Raw genomic sequence first — 21132 nt, 5'->3', positions numbered from 1 at the left:
AGATGTTTGTTTAGACAGGAGGGAAATTACCTCTGTCCTCTACCAGCCGGCCGTCATTCTCCAGATTATAGGCAGTGTCCAAGGTGAAGTTTGACTCATCCCTGAATTACTTTATTATGCTTAGATTTGATTTACAAAATTGGTGGAGTTTCATGCTCTTTACAACCTGATATTCTTCATCTCCGTTGTAATAAGTTGACGCCTTCCCCTGATGTATGACGTCAATCAAAGTTAGTCATTGATATTGTCCTCCTAATTATAGACCTCCTCCGAGGATGAACATGAGTGGCTTGATAAACATTATGCAGACTCTGCACCTTCGATTTTATACACGCTTTCAAAATTTTCGGAGTGGCCATATGGACATAAGTGATGCTGAACTTGTTAGTTACTATTACAGAAATCATTGATAACATCTATGTTATGGTCATGGATGCGTTTTTCTTGCAGCTCGATTTTCAAACGGTCCAATAACGATGAATGATATGCATCTGTAATAGTTTTACCTTTTTGCAGATAGTCCATGAGGATTATTACTTGCGAATACAAAAGACATTCACCATAATATTTCCTGCCGATTTCTCTATTCAAACAAATCCCAAACAGAAAGAAATATACCGATCTGGCTGAAAGTTGGTATGTGTTCTTCCAAGAGATGCTACTAACCATACATAGCTCGATACGCGCCTGTAGTACGATCTTTTGAACTTTACAAAGACTTTTCAAACCCTCGTAACAAAGACCTTATTTTTTTTTCTTTTAAATCAAAATGACATAAATTCGGAAAAAATCCATCAAAGGGAGTGTACAATTGTTGCTCTCATCTAAAATTGATGTCACATAAAAACCTTCCTCAAATTTGACAACAAATTAAAAATATTTTGTTAAGTAATCATGTAATATTGCGTCGTATCTTTTATCGTATAAAGTTCGGTGAAGTATAAAGTTTTTCATTAGACTGCATATATTTTATTTTCCAATGTTCTTGATGTTTTAAACTACAAATAAAATATTTAATTTAATTTCATATTTTATTGAATTGTTAAATGCTTTATAAGTAGTAGCATTATTCTATTAATTTACATTTAATTTTAGAACTTTTCACGCAACCTATTTGATTACTTATTTTGTAAATATTCCATAAGAAAATTAATAGTTAAACTGAAAAAATAAATCAAAATTGAACTTTTCTTTTGACAGCAAAATCTTTTGAAATAGTGATATAAGGCTCATTCTTTAGTTTTAGATATTTAATTTATCTTTGTAGGATTCAACACATTTCGTAGGAACTGTATTCTAGATTACTCAAGAAAAAATTTACCTTTCGAATGCGGGAATGTTTTTGATCCATTGTTATTACTTTTAATTTTCATCTATATAGTTATTTCACATCAAAATATGGCTCTAAAACATAACTAGACTCTAAAAGGTAATTTTTTTTTGTCAAAAAATGTCAAACTTATTTCGGTTAAAGGTTATAATAGTAAGTTTCTTATTCTGAGACTTAAGTAAGAATATAATGAATGTGAGTTTTAGCTCGTGATCAGGAGTGGGTTTGATAAATATTTCTCAATAGGTGGGTAGCGAAACAAAATTGGTTGTAGATAGTCGATCAAAAATGTAGATGTTATAGGTGCAAAATATTTCAAGGTGTTAAATTAATGCTGAGTGTATAGGAATAATGTCGTAAAATGATGGCTCCTCACTGAAAGTCATATATCCAATGGTGGTATTAAAAACTAATTTGGATTCATAGAAGGTTGAAGGATTTTAAATTTATTTTTGATTTATAAGATTCTCATGTTTTTAATACAGTAATTTTAGTCCCTTGTATACAAAATTATAAAAATACATTAAGATGCATAAAATACTAAAAAATATATGATTAGTAGTAAAAGTATATACTCTTTGACGTCACTATTAAAGATCGTGGTGGATGTTGAACATCAGTTAGAAAAGTGTTATTCTATAACCTTGTATATAAGCTCATAACATAAAGTTGAAATCCTTTATGCGTGAGATTCTTTGTTTAAATCACTTCGAAACTTAGATTTTATGAAAACTTTATATAAAATTTGTAGTGATAAATTGCTTACGGACAGAAAAAGAAAATTACCCCTGGTGTACATATTATTTGATATTAATCTATAACTTCACAAGTTTTTTTTAAAAGTATCATGTAAAATTTTGTTGAACAACACAATGAAGAAGGATTGTGCCATTAAACAATAAATAATAATGTTATGAAGAATATAACATTCCTTTTGTCTAAACAAAGAAAAATGTAATTAAATGAATACACATCTATTGTATAATTAATGTTCTATATAAAGATCATTATTACAAAACGGTGATTCGTTTTAGTTATGCTTACATATATAGCATTGTAGATAGTTATATGTGCCTACATTATCTCTCTCAACAAAAACTTTATTTAAACATCAATGATAAAAATCATTATAGTCCTGGAAAATTGATATTGTAATATATTGTTTATTCAATAGATTTAATATTTGAATTTTTTTTCCAAAAAAGTTTATTTTTCATATTTTTTTCTAAAAACTTAATTTTTTTAATTCTTTAAACCATTATAAATAGTTAGATGTACAGATATTAAAATAAACATATAAAAGCAAATTTAAGTTTGTATAAAAACATCATTGAACATTATAATTAAAATTAATTTCCTTCTAAAACAACTAAAAATTCAAAACAATCAAATAATCAAACTAATAAATACGACAATCAAATAAGGTTACCCAATGTACTAAACAAAAAACAACAACACCAAAACAACTCAAATAAATAAAACAGGAAAAGAAATATCCAACTCAATCCGTATTTTCTATACTCCTTATATCGCTCAATAATCATTCTAAGAGTACATTCATAGCGAAGTTATATCGATGGAAAATATTTAATTAATTCGGCAGTATTCCACAATGAGTCTTGTGATTAGGGAATCCTCTGGGATAAAGCAGTGTATCTAGCTGCAGCCAATATTAAGATGGTCTTTCGATTTCTTTAGTCAATCACCCCATCTTCTTTGAGCTGTTGAGCAGTAAAAGCTTCATAACTACTGACAACCAAACTAATTGATTTTTCCTCATCTAAACTCTGCTTCCTGGGAGAAGGAATACCAAATACCTCAAATGCTTCCCAATAATATCTTGGCTCAAAATCTAAAAATATACTTGGAAAAGTAATATAAAATCCTTTATAATTTTCAAAAGTGGACAGGGAACAAAAGCGTGTTTGACATTGTTATTTTTTTTCCCCCAGAGTATTTACAATATAAAGAAAAACTAATCAACTAAATAGATATCTGAAATTGTGAGATGAACTTCCGACCATCATTGATACCTTTCAGAGAACGCATGTTTGAGGAAGATTTAAGCTCACTTATATATATTCCTTAGTGATAAGACACTCAACATGAGATTTCCAAAGGTCAGAATTAAATTTCAGATACCAAGGAGTAAGTGGAAGATAATTGGATTTTTTTCTTAAAAATTTCCTCCCAAAAAAAAAAAATATATATATATAATCTTGGAGACGCTCCTGAGGAGGGTAGTGGGACTAGTGGACGCCTTTTTCACTTTTGGCATATTACTCAGCTTGTAGAAATGACTTTGAGATTCAAGCTGTTGTTCAAAGCAAGAAACAACTTTAAGCACCAATTTCATAACATAACTAATGGTACTTTAGCTCTAATATCAATTTTAATGTTCCATTTTTTAATTCATCCCACAATGATCCCTTTGTATTCTTTCATTTCTATCCTTTTTTTTATCTATGCTTCAAGTTGCCTCAACTAGTGTCAAGCAAATTAATCCCAGCTACTTTTTTACTCCAATCCCTAATACATCATAGAATAGTCCTCTCCAAATCAATGAATTTTTGCTTTTTACTAGAAAATTTAATTTAAAAAAAATTAAACAGCTGTAGATTTTTGATTTTTTTTTTCCCAAAAAATTTAATTTTATCTGAACAGGTATAAATATTAGAGAAAAATTATATTTTAACTGAACAGCAGTATTTTGATTTTTTTTTTTTTCCAAAAAAATAATAATATTTAATCTTTAAAATTTTTTTCATATAATTTAATTTTATGTGAAGAGCTGTGGATTTTAGAAAATTTTGGATTTTCTTTCCCTTAGCAGTTGTCATTATTATTTAATTCTTAAGTTTTGGACATCATTTCCTAAATGGATTCAATCATATTCAAAATCTTATTAAACATTCGTGTGTGCTCATAAAAGACCCTTAGGATTTGTTGTGGAGTTATGATTGTAAGTCCTTGTTGGACTCAGAGTAGAATTGGGATCGACATCGGAGTAATTCTAGCTAATGTCCTTGTTGATATTCTTTTCTCCTTCCTCTCTTGTCATAGCTGGTTGTATCTAATGAAACGTCATGTGTATTATTCTTTCTCTCCTCCAAAACATTCTTCAAATTGTCAGGGTGACCATGTTGATTTGCCATTTTAGACTGGATTTTCATAAATACCAATAGTTGAGAATGAACGCTAAGTAGGACAAAAGAAGAAAAAAATTGAGAAATGAATTTTTTTAAATTAATAGGAGTTGTTTATTCTTCAAAGAGATAAAATGGTGCTATGCTTATTATTTCATTTGTATACTTTGATCCAAAATTCAAATGATTAGTAGGGTAACAATATACTTGAATTCATTCTAAAACAAAACCTCTAGTGGTTATCTAACTGGGCATTTAATATTGTATAATATATAGATATTAATATTCATTTAATAGAAACTAATGGATTTCAAATTATAAGATAGGAGAAACAAATTGGTTAAAAAATCTTAGGCTTCACACATAGATGACTATATTATTTTCTAATAATTTACCTCGTTTCCAGTTAGGACGAACCTTCAAATGACGGCTTTTATTAAGTTATTGTGTTAAGTGCAGGGGGTGCATTTTTGATTTTACTAGAAATTGCTTTCGTAAATTGGGCAAATTATGCGGCAGAGCAAAAAATTTAATATTTGAATTTATTTACAATAAACTAAATTTCCAAAAAAAAAATTCTTTTTAATAGTTATAAATTTTGGAATTTTTGTTTCGAAAATTTAGTTTATTGTAAATAGCTGTATATTTTTGAATTTTTTTGTGAAGAGCTTTCGATTTTTTAATTTTTTTTTGCAAGAAATTTAATTTTTCAACTCTTTTTTTTTCAAAAAATTTAATTTTTCAATTTTTTCTTTTTCAAAAATTTAATTTTTCAATTCTATCTTATATTTTTTAAAAAAATTTAATTTTTCAATTCTATATTATATTTTTTCAAAAAATTTAATTTTTCAATTCTATCTTATATTTTTTCAAAAAATTTAATTTTCTCTAAATAAATACAGATTTTTGATTTTTTTTTCTTAAAAATGTAATTTTATAATTTTTTCCCCTAAAAACGCAATATTTTAAATTTTTCTTCAAAAAACGTAATACTTGAATTTTTTTTCAAAAATTTAAATTGATTTGAATAACTATGGATTTTGAAATTTATTCTGTACATAACTGTAAAAAAATTGATGAATTCGATGTCATTAAATCCAATTGGAGAAGACACTGGTACGTTCCAGGGGATCGTGAATAGATTTAACCAATTATTTAAAAATATCTCCAGTTTAATCATCTTAAATTAATTAGATTCTTGTGATTGCACCCTTAAAAGATATTCTAAACCAAAAAACTCAAACCAAGCTAAAACCATTTTCATTTTAGGTATCGATCTCTTAAAGTTTTGAAATTGTTATATTGTTTTTGGATCAAATAATCTGGAGTATAACACTTATAAACAAGTTTGTATTTATAGAGGTCTGGTGGTTCTAGCCGGTTCTGTTTCTTGAACCACTGGAGCCGGAACCAACGATCTCGAACCAATACCGGATAACATTGATTATTGGTCTCGGTTCAATAAATTGCGTGTTGTCTTTTCTTTAAAAAAAAATTGTTGTAAAGTATTTTCTAGAAAAAAAAACCCAAAAAAAATTTATAAAGAAATCGTAGTCCCAAATATTCAGGGAAATTTTTTATTGTCCCCTCAAATATAAATATCTTATCCCACGCATATGATAAAGGAAAGGGTCTTAAGTTGATTGCTGAACTTAGATATAAATCATTGAAATGAAATAAAGAAGACCAGAATCCAGGCATTTTACAAGTACTTTTCTTTCTGTAGGTTTTTTCATATTTATTTCCCGACTGACACTTCATTTTCTCCGACTCTAGTGTAATATTGACTTTTTTTCCAGTAAGATATGAACATTTTAATTTTGCCCCAAACATGATTACAGGCTTTCTTAATAAATAATTTGGTTCATTTTGAATCAAAGCAAGTTTTTTTTAAATAAAAAAAAGAAGGTTTTGATCATTTAAAATTTACTGCGTATATCATCAAAAATTTCTGTCTTACATCCCGTTTTTCCAACTCGAATACCGGTACCAATATAACTGTTGAACGTGAACCAGATATAACATGACTGCTAATAGGACAATCAACTCATTACATATGTATATACATAGGTACTGCTTAATATGACAACTAATTTGTAGAATGTCTGTATTTGTTTATTTGGAAGTGATGTAAGAATAAATGGAACGGCGTAATTCACACAAATACCAGGAATTGTGATATATTCATTCCCAGATACAATAATATTAAAATAAACTCAATCATATATTTGAACATACATATACAGTATACACCATACAACAAATACGTAATATCTACATATGTCTTTCCAGAATGAAAACGAAAAAAACACAATCCCTAAAAAATAATTATAAAACAATACTTTATTTCTTGTTAGTCGAAAAAGTTACATTATTTGGGATGTGTTGGTTTTTAATTACTAGACATGGATTTAGGTCCGGAAATCCTGCACTATTATATTTTTTGTTGAACCGAACTAGTTTGGTCCAAAAAAGAACCTCGATCTAGATTGGTCCAACGGAAAATTCGGTTTGGTTCGGTACCAAAAAAATGGTCAAGACAGACTTCATAGATAAATTGTTAATAACATGACATCATATGTATTTTCAAGTACAATGACGTCATACAAAGTTTAAACAGAGATCGCTCGAATGAAATTTAATCCTGTCGTCTCTCGTGGAATATGGAGCTCTGAATTTGAGCATCTCTTGAGATGGATGACCAAGTTAGATGTATCTTCCTTCGACTCCCTCTATCTTCCTTTGGTCCTAATAGCTTAATAATAAAAGAATAAAACAAACTCATTTGTGAAACCGATTCTTATTACTCATACGAATTATTACGTAGTATTCAACTGATTTACTTGCATAATCAAATGAATACATTTATATTTATGTATACAGTATTTGTTCTATAAAATATTGTGTACTTTTGATATTTTTAGAAAAAATCAATGACTGTTGATCTTGAAAAAAAAAGAAATTTGGTCTCTTATAATATATGAGACTGAAACAAATCGGTCCATAAAGGGAGACCGAACAATCGTTCCAAATCAGTCTAGAAAAAATCACTTAAGACCGAACCAAAAAAATAATCGATGCTGGACTGAGTTTCAACACTATTAATTACCTATGGTGTAGGTAGGGTAGTATGACGTAAGGATTTTTGAATTGGTAGTTTTGCTGTTGTTGTCAACCAAAAACTGTTATCGTTATTATTTATTTCATTCTTGCGGAGAGAACATCTAAATATATAGTGTAAACACGAGTGTGTGTGCTCATGAATGGTGGAGAGTAACGCTGCAATATGTGGGAGAATTATAAGGTTAAGTCGCTGTTGGACTCAGAGTAGAATTGAGGTTTGACCACGGATTAATTCCTGCCTATGTCCTTGCTTAATACAGAGTTATGAGCTTGTACTCATTTCTTTCATCTCATAGCTGTTTGCAGTTAATCTAATGAAACACCATGAGAGCAAAGCTGCCCTTCTCCCAAACACTCTTCAAATTGTTAGGGTTACCATGTTATTATCTCTGAGCAAATACTATTTTAGATGTAGAAAGTTCTCGTCTTTACAGCAGTAATACATTTTCTCCCTCCAAAATAATATTATAGGCAGCTGATGTTAACAAAAGTTTTAATTAAGCAGTACCATGAGTCTCCCTCTTGTCTTCTCCTCGTGCTCCACGATATGACAATCCCTACAGTTTATTTTACAGGGTTTTTTTATTTTCCAAAACTTTTATCATTATTAATAGAGATTTATAGTAGAACAATAATAAAGAGATAATAGAACAATTAATCAGAATCGGGAATAGGGTTTTTTTTTTCTGGAATCGGCATCGGGAAAGTAATGCTTGATTTGCTATTCTGATTCTTATGTATTATTGTTTATTACTAATATAAAAATTTAAAAAAAAAAATCTAAAATATATCCGTCAAGAAATAAAAAACGACCACGTGAATTTACTAACAATTTTTAATCCTAGTGATATATGATGACAAGCCTCAGGGCTTAACTACGAGACAATTAAATCTACCAATCTTTGTGAGTTTTAAATTATTCTAAATTTGCAAAAGTTTTGAAAATGAGCTCTCCAGGAAATTGTGGGATTTGGAGAACCGATGCTACGACGTTATCCGAGCCGGAGGAGACAATGTAACATGATTTAGTACTTTTTTTTATACTTTTCAGCATAATTTCTTGTCTCACTAGGGCAGTCTCAATCATTTCGAAAGACCTAATGAAACTATGATGGATAAATAGATATTACCTAGTAAACAGTATCAACTGAGAGCTCTAATTATCAAAAGTAGAAAAGGTACTTTTTGAAAATCTCTTAGATTCCATATTGAACTATAGTAATACTTTATGTTTTAATTATGTGTCTATACTCTATACATTAAATATTTCAAATCAAACCAGATTTTCGATTATTTTAAATTGTGTATTTTTTAAAACAATTCGTGTGCTTTACAGACGGGAAGATATTGACTCAAGTTATGACTTTGAATACTATGGACTAGATTTCTTCAAATGGCAAGAAAAGTAATTCTAAATACCAACCATATGTTTCCAAAATTACAAAAATAAATAATTGACCTTAACTTATACTGTGAATTCGAAGATTTGAGATTAACAAACAGGGGTGTCTACAGGAGGGGGGGGCTTTAGTCCTCAAAATAACAATCTGATCTATCCATTGTGTACAATTAAAAAAAAATATGTACCTCCAAAATAAAAATAAATCTTTCAGACATCCTGAAAAATTACCTTCATGTTATAGTTATCATATCTAATTAGATTTGTACTACTACCAAGTACCGATCTTGGTAATAGCTACTGATACTATTCAGACACTGATACTTATATTTATGCATGTCATTTTTGTGTAGAAAAGATGTGCGCCACAACTTTTATTTATTTTCAAATTTATGAACTTATTTTTTTTCCCCGTTGAAACAATGACATATTTGCTTATAATTCATCTTCATTAAATGAATCTTCATCATTTTACAAGGAATCCGCCATTAAATTGATGGGTACTTGTTTTGTCCCTGCCCTTGATTATTTAATATAGGCAATCCGTACAAAGAGTTAATTAAAACAAGGACTCTTCCGTTTCTTTAAATATTAATATTCGTTCTTTTAAAAAAATCAATATAAATGTCCCCTTGACAATAAAAAAAGGTACATCATTTAATTTTCGATAAAAAAGTAAACCCAGTCCTGGGTGCCCCTGCGCCTACGGAAGAGGGGGGGGGAATAACCTCCTGACTAAAAGCCTCTTGGCAAATTTATCGAAAAGAAGAATTTTTTTGTAAATTCCTTTTCGCTATTGTCACAATTTTAAAATCAACAATATTCCTTAGTCAAAATAAATTGATTTAAATTCTGTCCCCAAAAAAGGTTTTTAAAATACGTTTTTGTCTTCTCTATAAAAAAAAAAAGTTCTTATTCGACATGAAAAAGACGAAAAAATTCTATCAAAATTGTCAAAAAGCCCCTCCCTCCCCCCTGAAAAAAAAATTAAAATTCCTAGTCACAACCCTAGTGTTTTGCCTAGGATATTATGTATCACAGTTATGTAAAATCAAATTTAAAAGTAAGCTTCTCTGTCCCCCAGAAAGCTTTTCTTACATGTCAGCTTTAATTACCCTTTATTTTAAGAAGAATGAAAGAGATATAAATAATTAATAAAGGAATATTATGACATGTGACAACTATTCATTCAAAAACAGAACAAAACAAATACATTTTTGTTCAGCTCATACAAATAAAAGCAGGGTAGCATTTCATGCTGAAAAAGAGTTCATAATTGATTGCACATACAAGAGAGCAAGGTCGACTTTGACTCTATTTCAACAATGACATTAATAAATAAAATAAAATAAATGTTTTGATCCAGCCTTGGAATTTATGATATAAAGTACGTAAGACATAAAATGATAATGAGAGATAGAGTGATGATGTCAAAACAATTGCTCGTGAGAGTTGAGATTATCACGATTCTACAATTACAATTCGAGGTGAAGGTGGCGATGTTCAAATATTATGCCAAATTAAGTGGCATTTGATTTATCCCTTGTTAAGTTGTTTTTATAGCTACTATAAAACATACCAATCAAACGCCAATTTAACATAATAAAATCTGTCAAACTCCGACTTTTTTACATCTGCAGCGACCCTGTTGGTATCCGCTAAGAGTAGCTAGTTTCCATCAGCCAACCCACTAAATAGGTCATTAACTATCGTAGATGTACTGGATGAGTAAGGCAGTGTAGTCTGCCTCATTAAGAGCCTAAACTAGTATAATCTAGACATTCCCTGCGTGCCGAGATTCTAAAATATTGTACATATTTCAATACTTCCTTCTTTTGAAATGAAATTTACACAGGGCAACCATTAGGGTGGTGGGGGAATTTTGAACCAAAAAGTTGAAGACAATAATTGAATTTATCTATAAGGGCAGAATCTAAAATTGATCTCAGTTTTTCTCTCAGTCATCTGAATTCTGAAATATCTGGGATTATAATAATTCGGGACTATTATCGTTCAGAGTTATTTTTTTACCCTTAAAATAATCCCTAAAGTAAAAGTAGGATAAATAAAACTTATATAAATGTGGTTTTATTGATTCTGTATCTTGTTCAGAACTCGATATATTTTCATTTTCAGGCTGAAAAATGATGAAAATCGACACTTTTCTGTAGAGTCTTATAACTTATTCATAATGCATAGCGTTGAGAAATGTCATAGTTTATATCATAGAAAAATACTCAATGGATAATTTAAAAATATCTATTTAAAAAATATACAACTCCAAGGCTTTTTTTTCCACTTTGTAGTACATCCCCTTTTTTATGGGGATGTACTAGCAAATATCAAACATTATCATCATATTTTTTCCGATTTCATGGCGTCATGCTTTTAAAAGGAAGATCGAGGCAATCGAAGGAAGATACTTCTAACTTGATCATCAATCTCAAGGGACGTTCGAATTGGGATTCCGAATTCCACAAGGGACAACGAGAGGAGAATTCATTTGAGGAAAACTATCATATCTGATAAGGATTTAGAGTGGATTCCTTCCTTTGGAATGAGATACAAGGATCGAAACAATAATGCAATCCATTCCCAATGAGTCGAGAATTTTAATACTTCAAAATGATGTCACTTAAAAAATATAAAATGGAACAAAAATCCTTGGAAAATTATGTATTGAAAATATATGTCGCAAAATTTTAGAAGTATTAGAAGTAAATAACATAAAATAAAAATGCCTGAAAATAAAATAAAAAATTTATTATCTAAATGATATAAAATTATATTTAAATGAATTTTTTTAAAGAAAAATTGATCCATTATTATCAAATTTTGTACACCTATTTATTGACTACTTGAATATAACATCTATATTAATAAAGCAAAGTTTGTCTGTATGTATGTTTGGATTATAGTCATTTTGAGTGTATTTTCAATATGAGCTGAGGACTTATTTTTAATAACGAGTATTTGTAGCTTAAGCTCATTTAAAAAAAAGAAGTACATTATAAATAAAAAATAATGAATATAACTTTAGATGATGTTTAGCAATGAGCATGTGTAGCTAATGCTCAGCCAGACAGCGCTCTAGAGACTAAAGTATTCATCACGTCATTCTGATATTTTTTTCTCAAGCAATTGTTATAGTTCTTTCATTCTTCTGGAGAGAACATCTGTGAATTGAGTAACTACGTGTGAGTGGGCTCATGAAAAACGGAGAATAACACTGATGATTTCTTGGGGAGATAACTTATATATTATTAAAAAAAGGTTTGTCTGTTCGTCGATCTCTAATAAATCCGGGCAATGCTGGGTACTACTGCTAGTAAGACATCGTTTTTAGGTGCTCCATTTTTGTAGATAAATCCCATGAATAAAACTACAAATTTCAATTCTAAAACTATTTCATATGTAAAGTAGAATCAAATAGGATGTTATCAAGAACTTCATGAACTTCTTTAGCAAGAAAATATATATTAATGGAAATATGTGATGTTTGAATTACTTTGAATACTGAGGTGTTTTAAAAGTCAATATTTAATGATGAATTATTTGTTTTCTTCTTTTTGTGATTTTTCCAAATAAATGATTGTATTTCATCACTTTTAAAAAAATAGATTGAACTTTCCGAAAAAACACATTTTGCGATAAGAATTGAGATAAGTGGCCATAGTTGATCAAAAATGTAAATATAAAATAATATTATGAGTCATATAAAATATGACCTTAATGAATTAAGTTGACAACCTAAAGAGTGTTTTTTATTAATTTTCAAAGCTGTTATCATCATTCTTGAAAAGAAAACATACAAGTCAACACTAATGCGTGTGCACATGAAAGACAGAGAATTAAAAATTAGAGTTTACCTGTAGTCATAAGTGTAAGAATTGAGGATCGACATCGGAGTAGTTAGAGCTAATCCAACAAAACGGCATGGCTACTCCCTTTCCAAACATTCATCAAATTGTCAGAATAACAACAACCCTGATTATGACCGTTCGCAGGGAGTGAGATTGAGGGGCTATAGCCCCCCCCGCAAAATGAATTTAGAATTTGGAATATTTTTACAAAAATTTTTTTGTAAATAAATATGGATTTTTAATTTTTTTTTCCAAAATATTTAATTTATTGTCAATAGCTATTGTTTTTTATTTTTTTCCAAAAAATTCATTTTCTGCGAATAACCATAGATTTTTGAATTTTTTTTTTCCAAAAAATTCTATTTCTTGATTTAAAAAAAACAAAACCAAAAAACAGAGCCCATCCCTGAAAATATAACCTTGCAGACGCCCCTGTTGATTTCTGTTTTTTTATTACATTACTGCCAGTCATATTGTACATAACTCTTATTTATTACCCCCCTCCCCCTTTCCTAAAGAAAGATTTCAATGTAGTATATTAATTCAAGATTTGTACAAGTCCTGTACTACAAAATCTTATCGATGAGATTCATTTTATCCAATGACAATCTTACAATTGATTTGTATTCTTAAAGGTTAGGAAGATTCCCAATTTTTTTTATTAAAAAAATGTACTGGTATTTGTATATCCATAACCTTATATACGAGAGTAGTTTGAAAAGTACGGGAAAAGTGCATGATATAACACTACAGGTGGGTATTAAGGTTATGTTTAGTTAGTTGCATCTCTTTGAAGAACATACATCAACTTTCAGGCAGATCGTTGTTTTTTTTTTTTTTGTTTAGTATTCGTTTGAATCGAGGAATCGGACAGAAAGATTCTGGCAACTGTCTTTTGGATTTGCAAGGAGTAATCCTCATCCACTATCTGGAAAAGGGTAAAACTATTACAAGTACATATAGTTCATTGGACCGTTTGAAAACCGAGCTGAAAGAAATACGTCCAAGATTGGCCCACAAAAAAAGTCTTTTTCCATCAAGACAATGCACCAGCTCACACCTCAGCAGTTGTGGTCGCAAAATTAATGGTTCCTGTAGTTCCCTTAGAGCCATCTAAAGGAGTTTGCATGTACTTTCCAAACCACTGTCGTACATATAAAACAATGTTCTTGTTTTGTATCGAAGGAAATAAAGAATTATATCAAAAGAAGATAAAATGTATGTAAAGATACAAATTGAAATTCGAATATAATTGAAATGATGGGATAATTAGAAGCAATAACTCATATTTAATGGATATAACATTATCCAAATATGGATATATCATTTGCCAAAAATAGTAAAGAAATTGCGTCTTAAAATATAGCTATATTGTTCTATACAAAATGACTAGACAATATATTATGTGTAAAAATCCTTATAAAGAAACACAGTTCATGAGTCAGCTCATTTTTTTATAAACAGTTTCAGTGGTAATGAGAGATTTAAGTTATATTTTTTCTTTTGGTAGCAGTCATTGCAATTATCTTAATTATCATTATTACTATTCAATTGTAATTGTGGGAAAGAGTTTTGAGTATAGCCAATGATTGAACACTAAATCTTGCTGTTTTTATCATTTATAAAATAAAATATTTTGTATTGGTAAATAATAATGGCATATATAATTGTGGATGTATTAGACAGTGTGCGAGCACTTTGCCGGATGAACAATATGCCAAAGGACACCCTTATTTTCTTCATTAATAAAGAAAAGCCGCAATCTTCACAGGATGAAAAAATTTGAGGGTTCTGGTTGAAATCTAAAATTGTGAGGTAAACTTCCTTCAATCATAGATACCACGTAATTACCTTAATATCATTAGTTTCCATTTTTGTGGTACGCTTAGTTTGGGTATATAAAGTTACAAATTGTTGTTTCTTTCTAGTGGATTAAAATTAAATTTTTAATGCCAAGGGACCAGGGGCAGATGTAAGGCTGCCTTTCATTGTAGAGGAAAAATAAACTTTCGTAAAATTTTTTTTATGTGCCATTACTTCAACCCTCAATGCAATTTGTTCTAACTCTTCAGGTGCTACAAGATTTTTGAAGAAGGGAGTTCTGTTATATTTTGGTCTAATAATATCCTGAGTACTGTTTGAGTCGTAGATAGGTGACTTACTCCATATGGCTCTGTGAACTGCCAACAATTTGTTTGATATATCCCCGATGGCACAATTAGATAGATATTATCCCAATATTAAAATACTAAATATTGCAGAATTAGTTATCTCCACGCCAAATTAGGTCTTCTAGGGGTATCAATAAATATCTTCACATATATTTTCGGGTAAAATGTTAGCCAGTAGAGTTACCCCCATTGCGAACGTGGTCTCTTTAGAGCTAGAATGTAACTATGGTGAAAAAGGATACCCCAGCCATGTGTCCTCTTCCTTCAACGCCCTTTCTGCCACAGATGGAATAGCTGTAGAGAATAAATAATTTTTGACATTAATTTTGTATTATAAAGATCTACCCTTTTTTGAAGATTGAATTTTCGCCATTCGCGACAACAAATGTTAGCAAGAGAGTTAAACGATGCCCAATTCGAGTCATGAGGTCCTTTATTTGTCCATTTAATTCTTAAAATATTAACATCATCGTATATACAACATCCCTCCGCGGTTAAAAAAACCGGTTTCCACATGCCCATAGGGAGTATTGTTGTTTTTTCATTGTTCAGAATTAGACCTGATATATTACTAAACTTTTAAAAGACATTTAAAATGCATCCGACTCTTTCTATAAGTTGATTTTCAGAGTTTCCTTCCACCATTATTGTAAGGTCATCTTCGTATAAATCTAACTAATGTTTTTTATTTACAAAGTATACACGGAAGCCTTTATATTTTCTAAGTAGAAAGCAATGTATGATTTCCTTAGCTGCAAGAAATAATAATCGGGGTAGAGGACATCCCTGCCTACAACTCTTGCTCAGAGTTATGATATTGTTCCTATGTCCATCAATCTATATTATCGATGATCCGTTATGTAATAGAGCTTGTATGGGGTTAAAAACGTTTAGGTAACAGTTTTTTTACGGCTCTGAAAAAAAATTGTGTTGTATAATATCAAATGCAAATCAATGGCAATTATGGCGGCATGAACATTCTCCTCTGCCTAGTTGAGTCAAGAGCAGTTTGAATATTTCTAGAAATATCGAAGATCTGTCTGTTTAAAAAAAAAAACTTTTTAGCACAACTCCCAGTCTTTTGTTGAGGAAAGGCTGCACTTGCTTTGCTATAACTCGAGTAAATATTCTGTAAGGTTTGCTGAGGATGGTTAAGGGATGCTAATGGCTAGGCAAAGTTCCAAAGTGGAATAAGATAAATCCTATCGCGTATGAGAGTTGGCCCCTCTTCTCCATATGATTACCAAAACTAACTAAATAGGGGACAATTTCTTTTAAATACATTGTATAAATTTAACCTCTAATACCATGAGGCCCACATGCCTTATTGTCGTTGAAAGAGGTTCTCATATACATAGAGACATTTATTTCAGGTAAAACGGAGTATAGGATATGATATCCATACCTCTCCCTCCACCTATTTCCTTCAGATTAGCATGAAAATAACTCAGTGTCGATTCTGAGCAAGTGAGCACTTTCTGACCTTGCGATAATTTTTTTTAACTCTTTTAGAGAAGAAATCTCTTTTAATTGACAGATCCCAGAACCTATAAAAAGGGTTACGTTCTAAGGCATTTTTTCTAGACATTTCTTCGTTGGTAATTTCGGCGATGCTAAAAGCATTTCATGAACCACAAGTAAAACTACGTAAGAATAAAGATCCTCCCATCTTTATTTATTCAATATCTTTTTCCATGTGTCTACTTTTTCTTCTTCTTTTATTGATATAAGAAAGACTTGTATCTCGAATGATATGAAAGAGTTTATTGCAGAGTTTTGCACAGGAAAGGTCCGGATTATATGAGTTAGCCAGTTTACTTTTAAGAGAAGTCTTAAAATCATCCAAAAGCAACAACCATTTAGGGTTGTTGAACATTTTCTCAAAAGGACAAGAAAAGAACTATAACTCAACACGTTTATGATCTGAAGAAAGTTCGAAGTAATACCATTAACTTTTAACAGCCGAGAACATACTATTCGATATCAAGGCATAGTCCATTCTAGAAGACCGTTGTCCCATTCTACAAGAGAATAATTCCTTCTCCTTGTTTAAAAATCTGCATGTATCTACCGATTCCAATTCAATGATGACCTTTACAAGAATTTCATAGTTTGGGTGTGATTTTCTAACTTTATCTAAATCAATATTCAGATCACCTATTAAAGCCAGGGGGAAAGAGTTAAATTTACAACTATTAATGATCGATTGAAAGAACGGAAAGGATTTCTTATTTGGCCCATTTGCATTGTTAGTGAAAAATGTATAAGTATCAATTGATAATTTTATCTTGTGCCAATCACTTTTATGAGAGTACTCCCTAATGTGCACTGCATTGTCAATAGATTTGGATATAAGGCTAAGAACTCCTCTCGAGAGGTTAGGTCCCGTAAAGAAGAAATTAAATTTTGGGGGAAGACATACGGAACACGATTCTGAGCAAGTTGAAGATACTTTGGAAGGTATATCCTGTCGACATACAATATCGGGTGCAACTCCAATGATTCTCTTCATCAAAGCATGTCCGCTTCTTCTCTCTCTCTTCCACCTCTCGTATTTAAAGAAATAATTTTTCTAATGCCGATTTTACTTTTATAATGGGATCTTTCATTTGATTATCAGTCACTTAATGAGTTGAAACGTTTCTCATTTTCTTCTTTTCGTTGGAAGTATCGAGGTTTGAAATTGGATTGCTGTTGGAATCAAGTCTGTTCCTTTTGTTTAATGGTTGAAATATGGTTCGAACCAAGGAAACCACATGCTCCTTTAGAGAAGGTTTTTAAGCTTAATAGGGGCTTGAATGATCGTAGATGACTTTAGCCCGTCAACATGCGAGGAAACCTTCCCATCAACATATTCTGATTCCTCATTATCCCAACCATTTGAAATGTAGGCTGGTGCTTCGTTTATAAGCGAGTTTTCTTGGCTTGTTTTTCTCGACAAAAATTCCATATTATCATCAATAATGTAACTTTCTTGAGTCCCATTATCAACTAACTGTAACGGCCAAATAACACTATCAGCTTTTTGCTCACAGTCTTTGGTGAATAAGATTTTATCTCCTTGTCCGGATCTTACGAGTCTCGAAATCATCCACGACATATAGTACCCAACAGATTGTGTTTTTTCCTTGCAAGCAGACCTATAATGGCCACATATAAAACAATTTCCAGATTGCCGGTCTGTCTGAGGAATTCTTAAGATTTAATCTCCGCCCTAAAGGAATCATAAAATGGATATTTCTTAGATTTCCCTTTACATAGATTATTAAATCCGATTTTTTAGAGTTCCAAAACTTAAATCTCGAATCATAAAAAATTGAAATTTTTTTCAAATATGACTTTTCAGTGGTGGAGGAATTTCCAACGCGAAAAGAATTGACCATTTTTTATCTACCTTGTATCAGACTCTTCTTCAACAACAAGAGGGCGCAGCAAAAGCTCCGTCAGGTAGCGTTCTAGAGACTAAAGTACTCATGATCTCATCACGTCATATTATTTCTTCTTCACATTCTGTTATAACTCCTTCCTTTTCATTCTTGAGGAGAGAACATTTAAGTATTGAGTAACTACTACTAAGTGTGCTCATGAAAAACGTAGAGTAACGCTAAGGCTTTATTTGGTACTTATCATTTATATTTAAGGCAAAGTTTGTCTGTTAGCCGACGCCTAATTACTCCGGACAATTTTGGGTACTAGTGCTTGTAATAAGTATATTTCATTTTAATTAACTACTATAAAATTAGGATTCCCATTGAGGTTACTACAATTTTATAAAATAAAATATTTTACTTTTCTTTTTCTCTTTCATTCTTACACTCAAACACCCAAGCAGTTACGTAAAATGTATACCTAAATAAATATTTTAGTTTAAAATGAAAGCTTCCTGTTAAGATTACATCGCAATATTACTCAAATTTACAAAAAATACGTATATAAAACGGATAAAATCAATACTTTTGGAGGTAAATAAATATGGCATTCACAATCAAACTACGATAATATATCAAAATACTAAAAACAAGCCTCAAATTTAAATTTAAGATAGTATTAAAATCCTTTTTAAAGCCTTTAAATGGTGTCTTGAAGTTGACGAAAGCTACTTAACTTCTTCTCCAGTCTAAGTCCACGAACTATTCCCTAGAGACGGAACTTTAAAGGAAAGTGAAGCATTTCTTGCTGCTATAACAATTGCTCTTAGCTCCTGAGGATGTAACTCGTTTGCTATTTAGGCATAAGATTTTAGTAAATCAAAATTAATAGCCTTGGTTTCAGATGACACTGCTTTGTTCTTTTGGACAATCCCAAACAAAACCATACCTTTGGCAACGTTAGTATTAGCATGTTCTAACCCTTTTATATTTAACTTTTTTTGCAAACTAATGAATAAAAACAATATTTGAATGATGCCGCAGGTATTCTTATGAGCAAATAAGTACACAAATTACTAATACAAATAATAAACTCAAGTTGGTGGCACTATCCTTGGGTAAGTAAACTAACTACTCATTAGTAAACAACGCTCATTTCCCCTTCTTTAAGAATTAAAACACTAATAACATGTATGCCAAATTTAATTGTTTTATCAAGTTATAAAAATCTACTTCCTTCATGTATTATTAATAGAGATGGAACGATTAATCGGAATCGTAGAATCAGGTCTCTTTTTTTTGGAATCGGGATCAGCATCGGGTAAATAATATTTACGAGGCTCGTTTGAAAAGTCAGTGAAAAGACTGAAAGATAGCATCAATGGCGCTTATAGAGGTTAAGTTTAGTTAGTAGCATATATGGACGAACACACTCCAACTTTCAGGCAGATCAGTATACTTCTTCCTGTTTGGTATTGTTTTGAATCAAGGAGGAGGAGTGATTCAAAAAATGAACGAAAAAGAATTTCGTGTGTTGATTAAACATTACTTAATTAAAGGGAAAACACCCCAGGAGTCTAAGAAGAAACTGAATAAACATTATGGGGACTCTGCACCTTCAATTAGAATAGTTTATAAGTGATTTCAAAATTTTCGAAGTTGTCATATGGACACAAGTGATGCTGAAGGTTCTGGACGCCCTGTTGAGGTGTCTTCTATTCAAACGTATGCCAAATAGAAAGAAATTGATCTGGCTGAAAGTTGGTGTGTGTTCCTCAAAGAGATGTTACTATCTAAAGATAACCTCGATACGTGCCAGTAGTGCCATCTCTTAGACTTTGCATGTATTTTTCAAACGACCCTCGTATATAAACATAATCTTCTTTTTTTTTCTTTTTTTTAGCATCACACGTGTTAGTTGTCACATTGTTATTTTGTAGATCAATTAGTGAGGCGTTTCTAAGATATTAAGTGTACATCAAAAGGAGTCCTCCACAGACAGGCAAAATATATTTTGTACGGTGTTGAGGAATGTATATCTTTTTTTTTTAAATAGCACATCAGAAATCAATTTAATTTCAAATATTTAAAGAATTTTTTTTTTAAATAAGTGAATAAAGAAAATAAAGTTAATGGAATATAATTTTATTTGCATGAAATGGATAATTGTACGTACAATACCTACATATATTAGTATAAATTTAAGCTATATGGAGAGCTCAGTTAATTAACATAATTATTTGATAGTCATCAAGTAAAGCTTTTAAACGCGTTTGATTAAAAAAATATGAGTTGTTGTTGTTGAATACTTGGAATTTAAAGTAGTTTAAGAAACTTTTTCGATAGAGTTAAGACGTATTATTAATCATTATGATACAAAACATCAGGTAACACCATCATAATTACTCTGGCAGAAATTAATACAATTACATTGACTAATAACGATATTAATGATAGTCATATACAAAGTAATCTTTAAACAGTCGATTAACTACAAGTCTTTATATAAAGAGATAAAACTACGTTCATTTTGGTTTGTCTGATCTCAGTAAAAATAATGTAGTCCTTTTTTTTTTTTTTTTAATATTGAGTAAGAAGTAATCAAATTTTAAATAAGAATCAAGTATTGTTTACCTATGCAAATTTTTTACTAATGTTGGTTCAATTTTCAAATGGAATTGCAATGATTAAGTATAAGTAAACATTACAGTTTAGAATGACTCAATCTGACC

General features: G+C 30.5%; 1 long non-coding RNA gene across 1 annotated transcript in view; it reads right to left on the bottom strand.

The window, feature by feature from the left end:
- The window catches only part of LOC139905351 (uncharacterized), a 58494-nt gene extending 51910 nt beyond the window's left edge, over positions 1-6584 (bottom strand). The window contains exon 1 of the long non-coding RNA XR_011780014.1: positions 6437-6584. This is a non-coding gene — a long non-coding RNA (uncharacterized lncRNA). The remainder of the gene's footprint in view (positions 1-6436) is intronic.
- Positions 6585-21132: the final 14548 nt, after the last annotated feature.

Source organism: Lepeophtheirus salmonis, chromosome 5 (genome assembly GCF_016086655.4).
Source record: "Lepeophtheirus salmonis chromosome 5, UVic_Lsal_1.4, whole genome shotgun sequence".
Classification (NCBI taxonomy): domain Eukaryota; kingdom Metazoa; phylum Arthropoda; class Copepoda; order Siphonostomatoida; family Caligidae; genus Lepeophtheirus; species Lepeophtheirus salmonis.
Note: the sequence above shows the minus strand (reverse complement) of the source record. Positions and strands in the feature narration are given on the sequence as shown.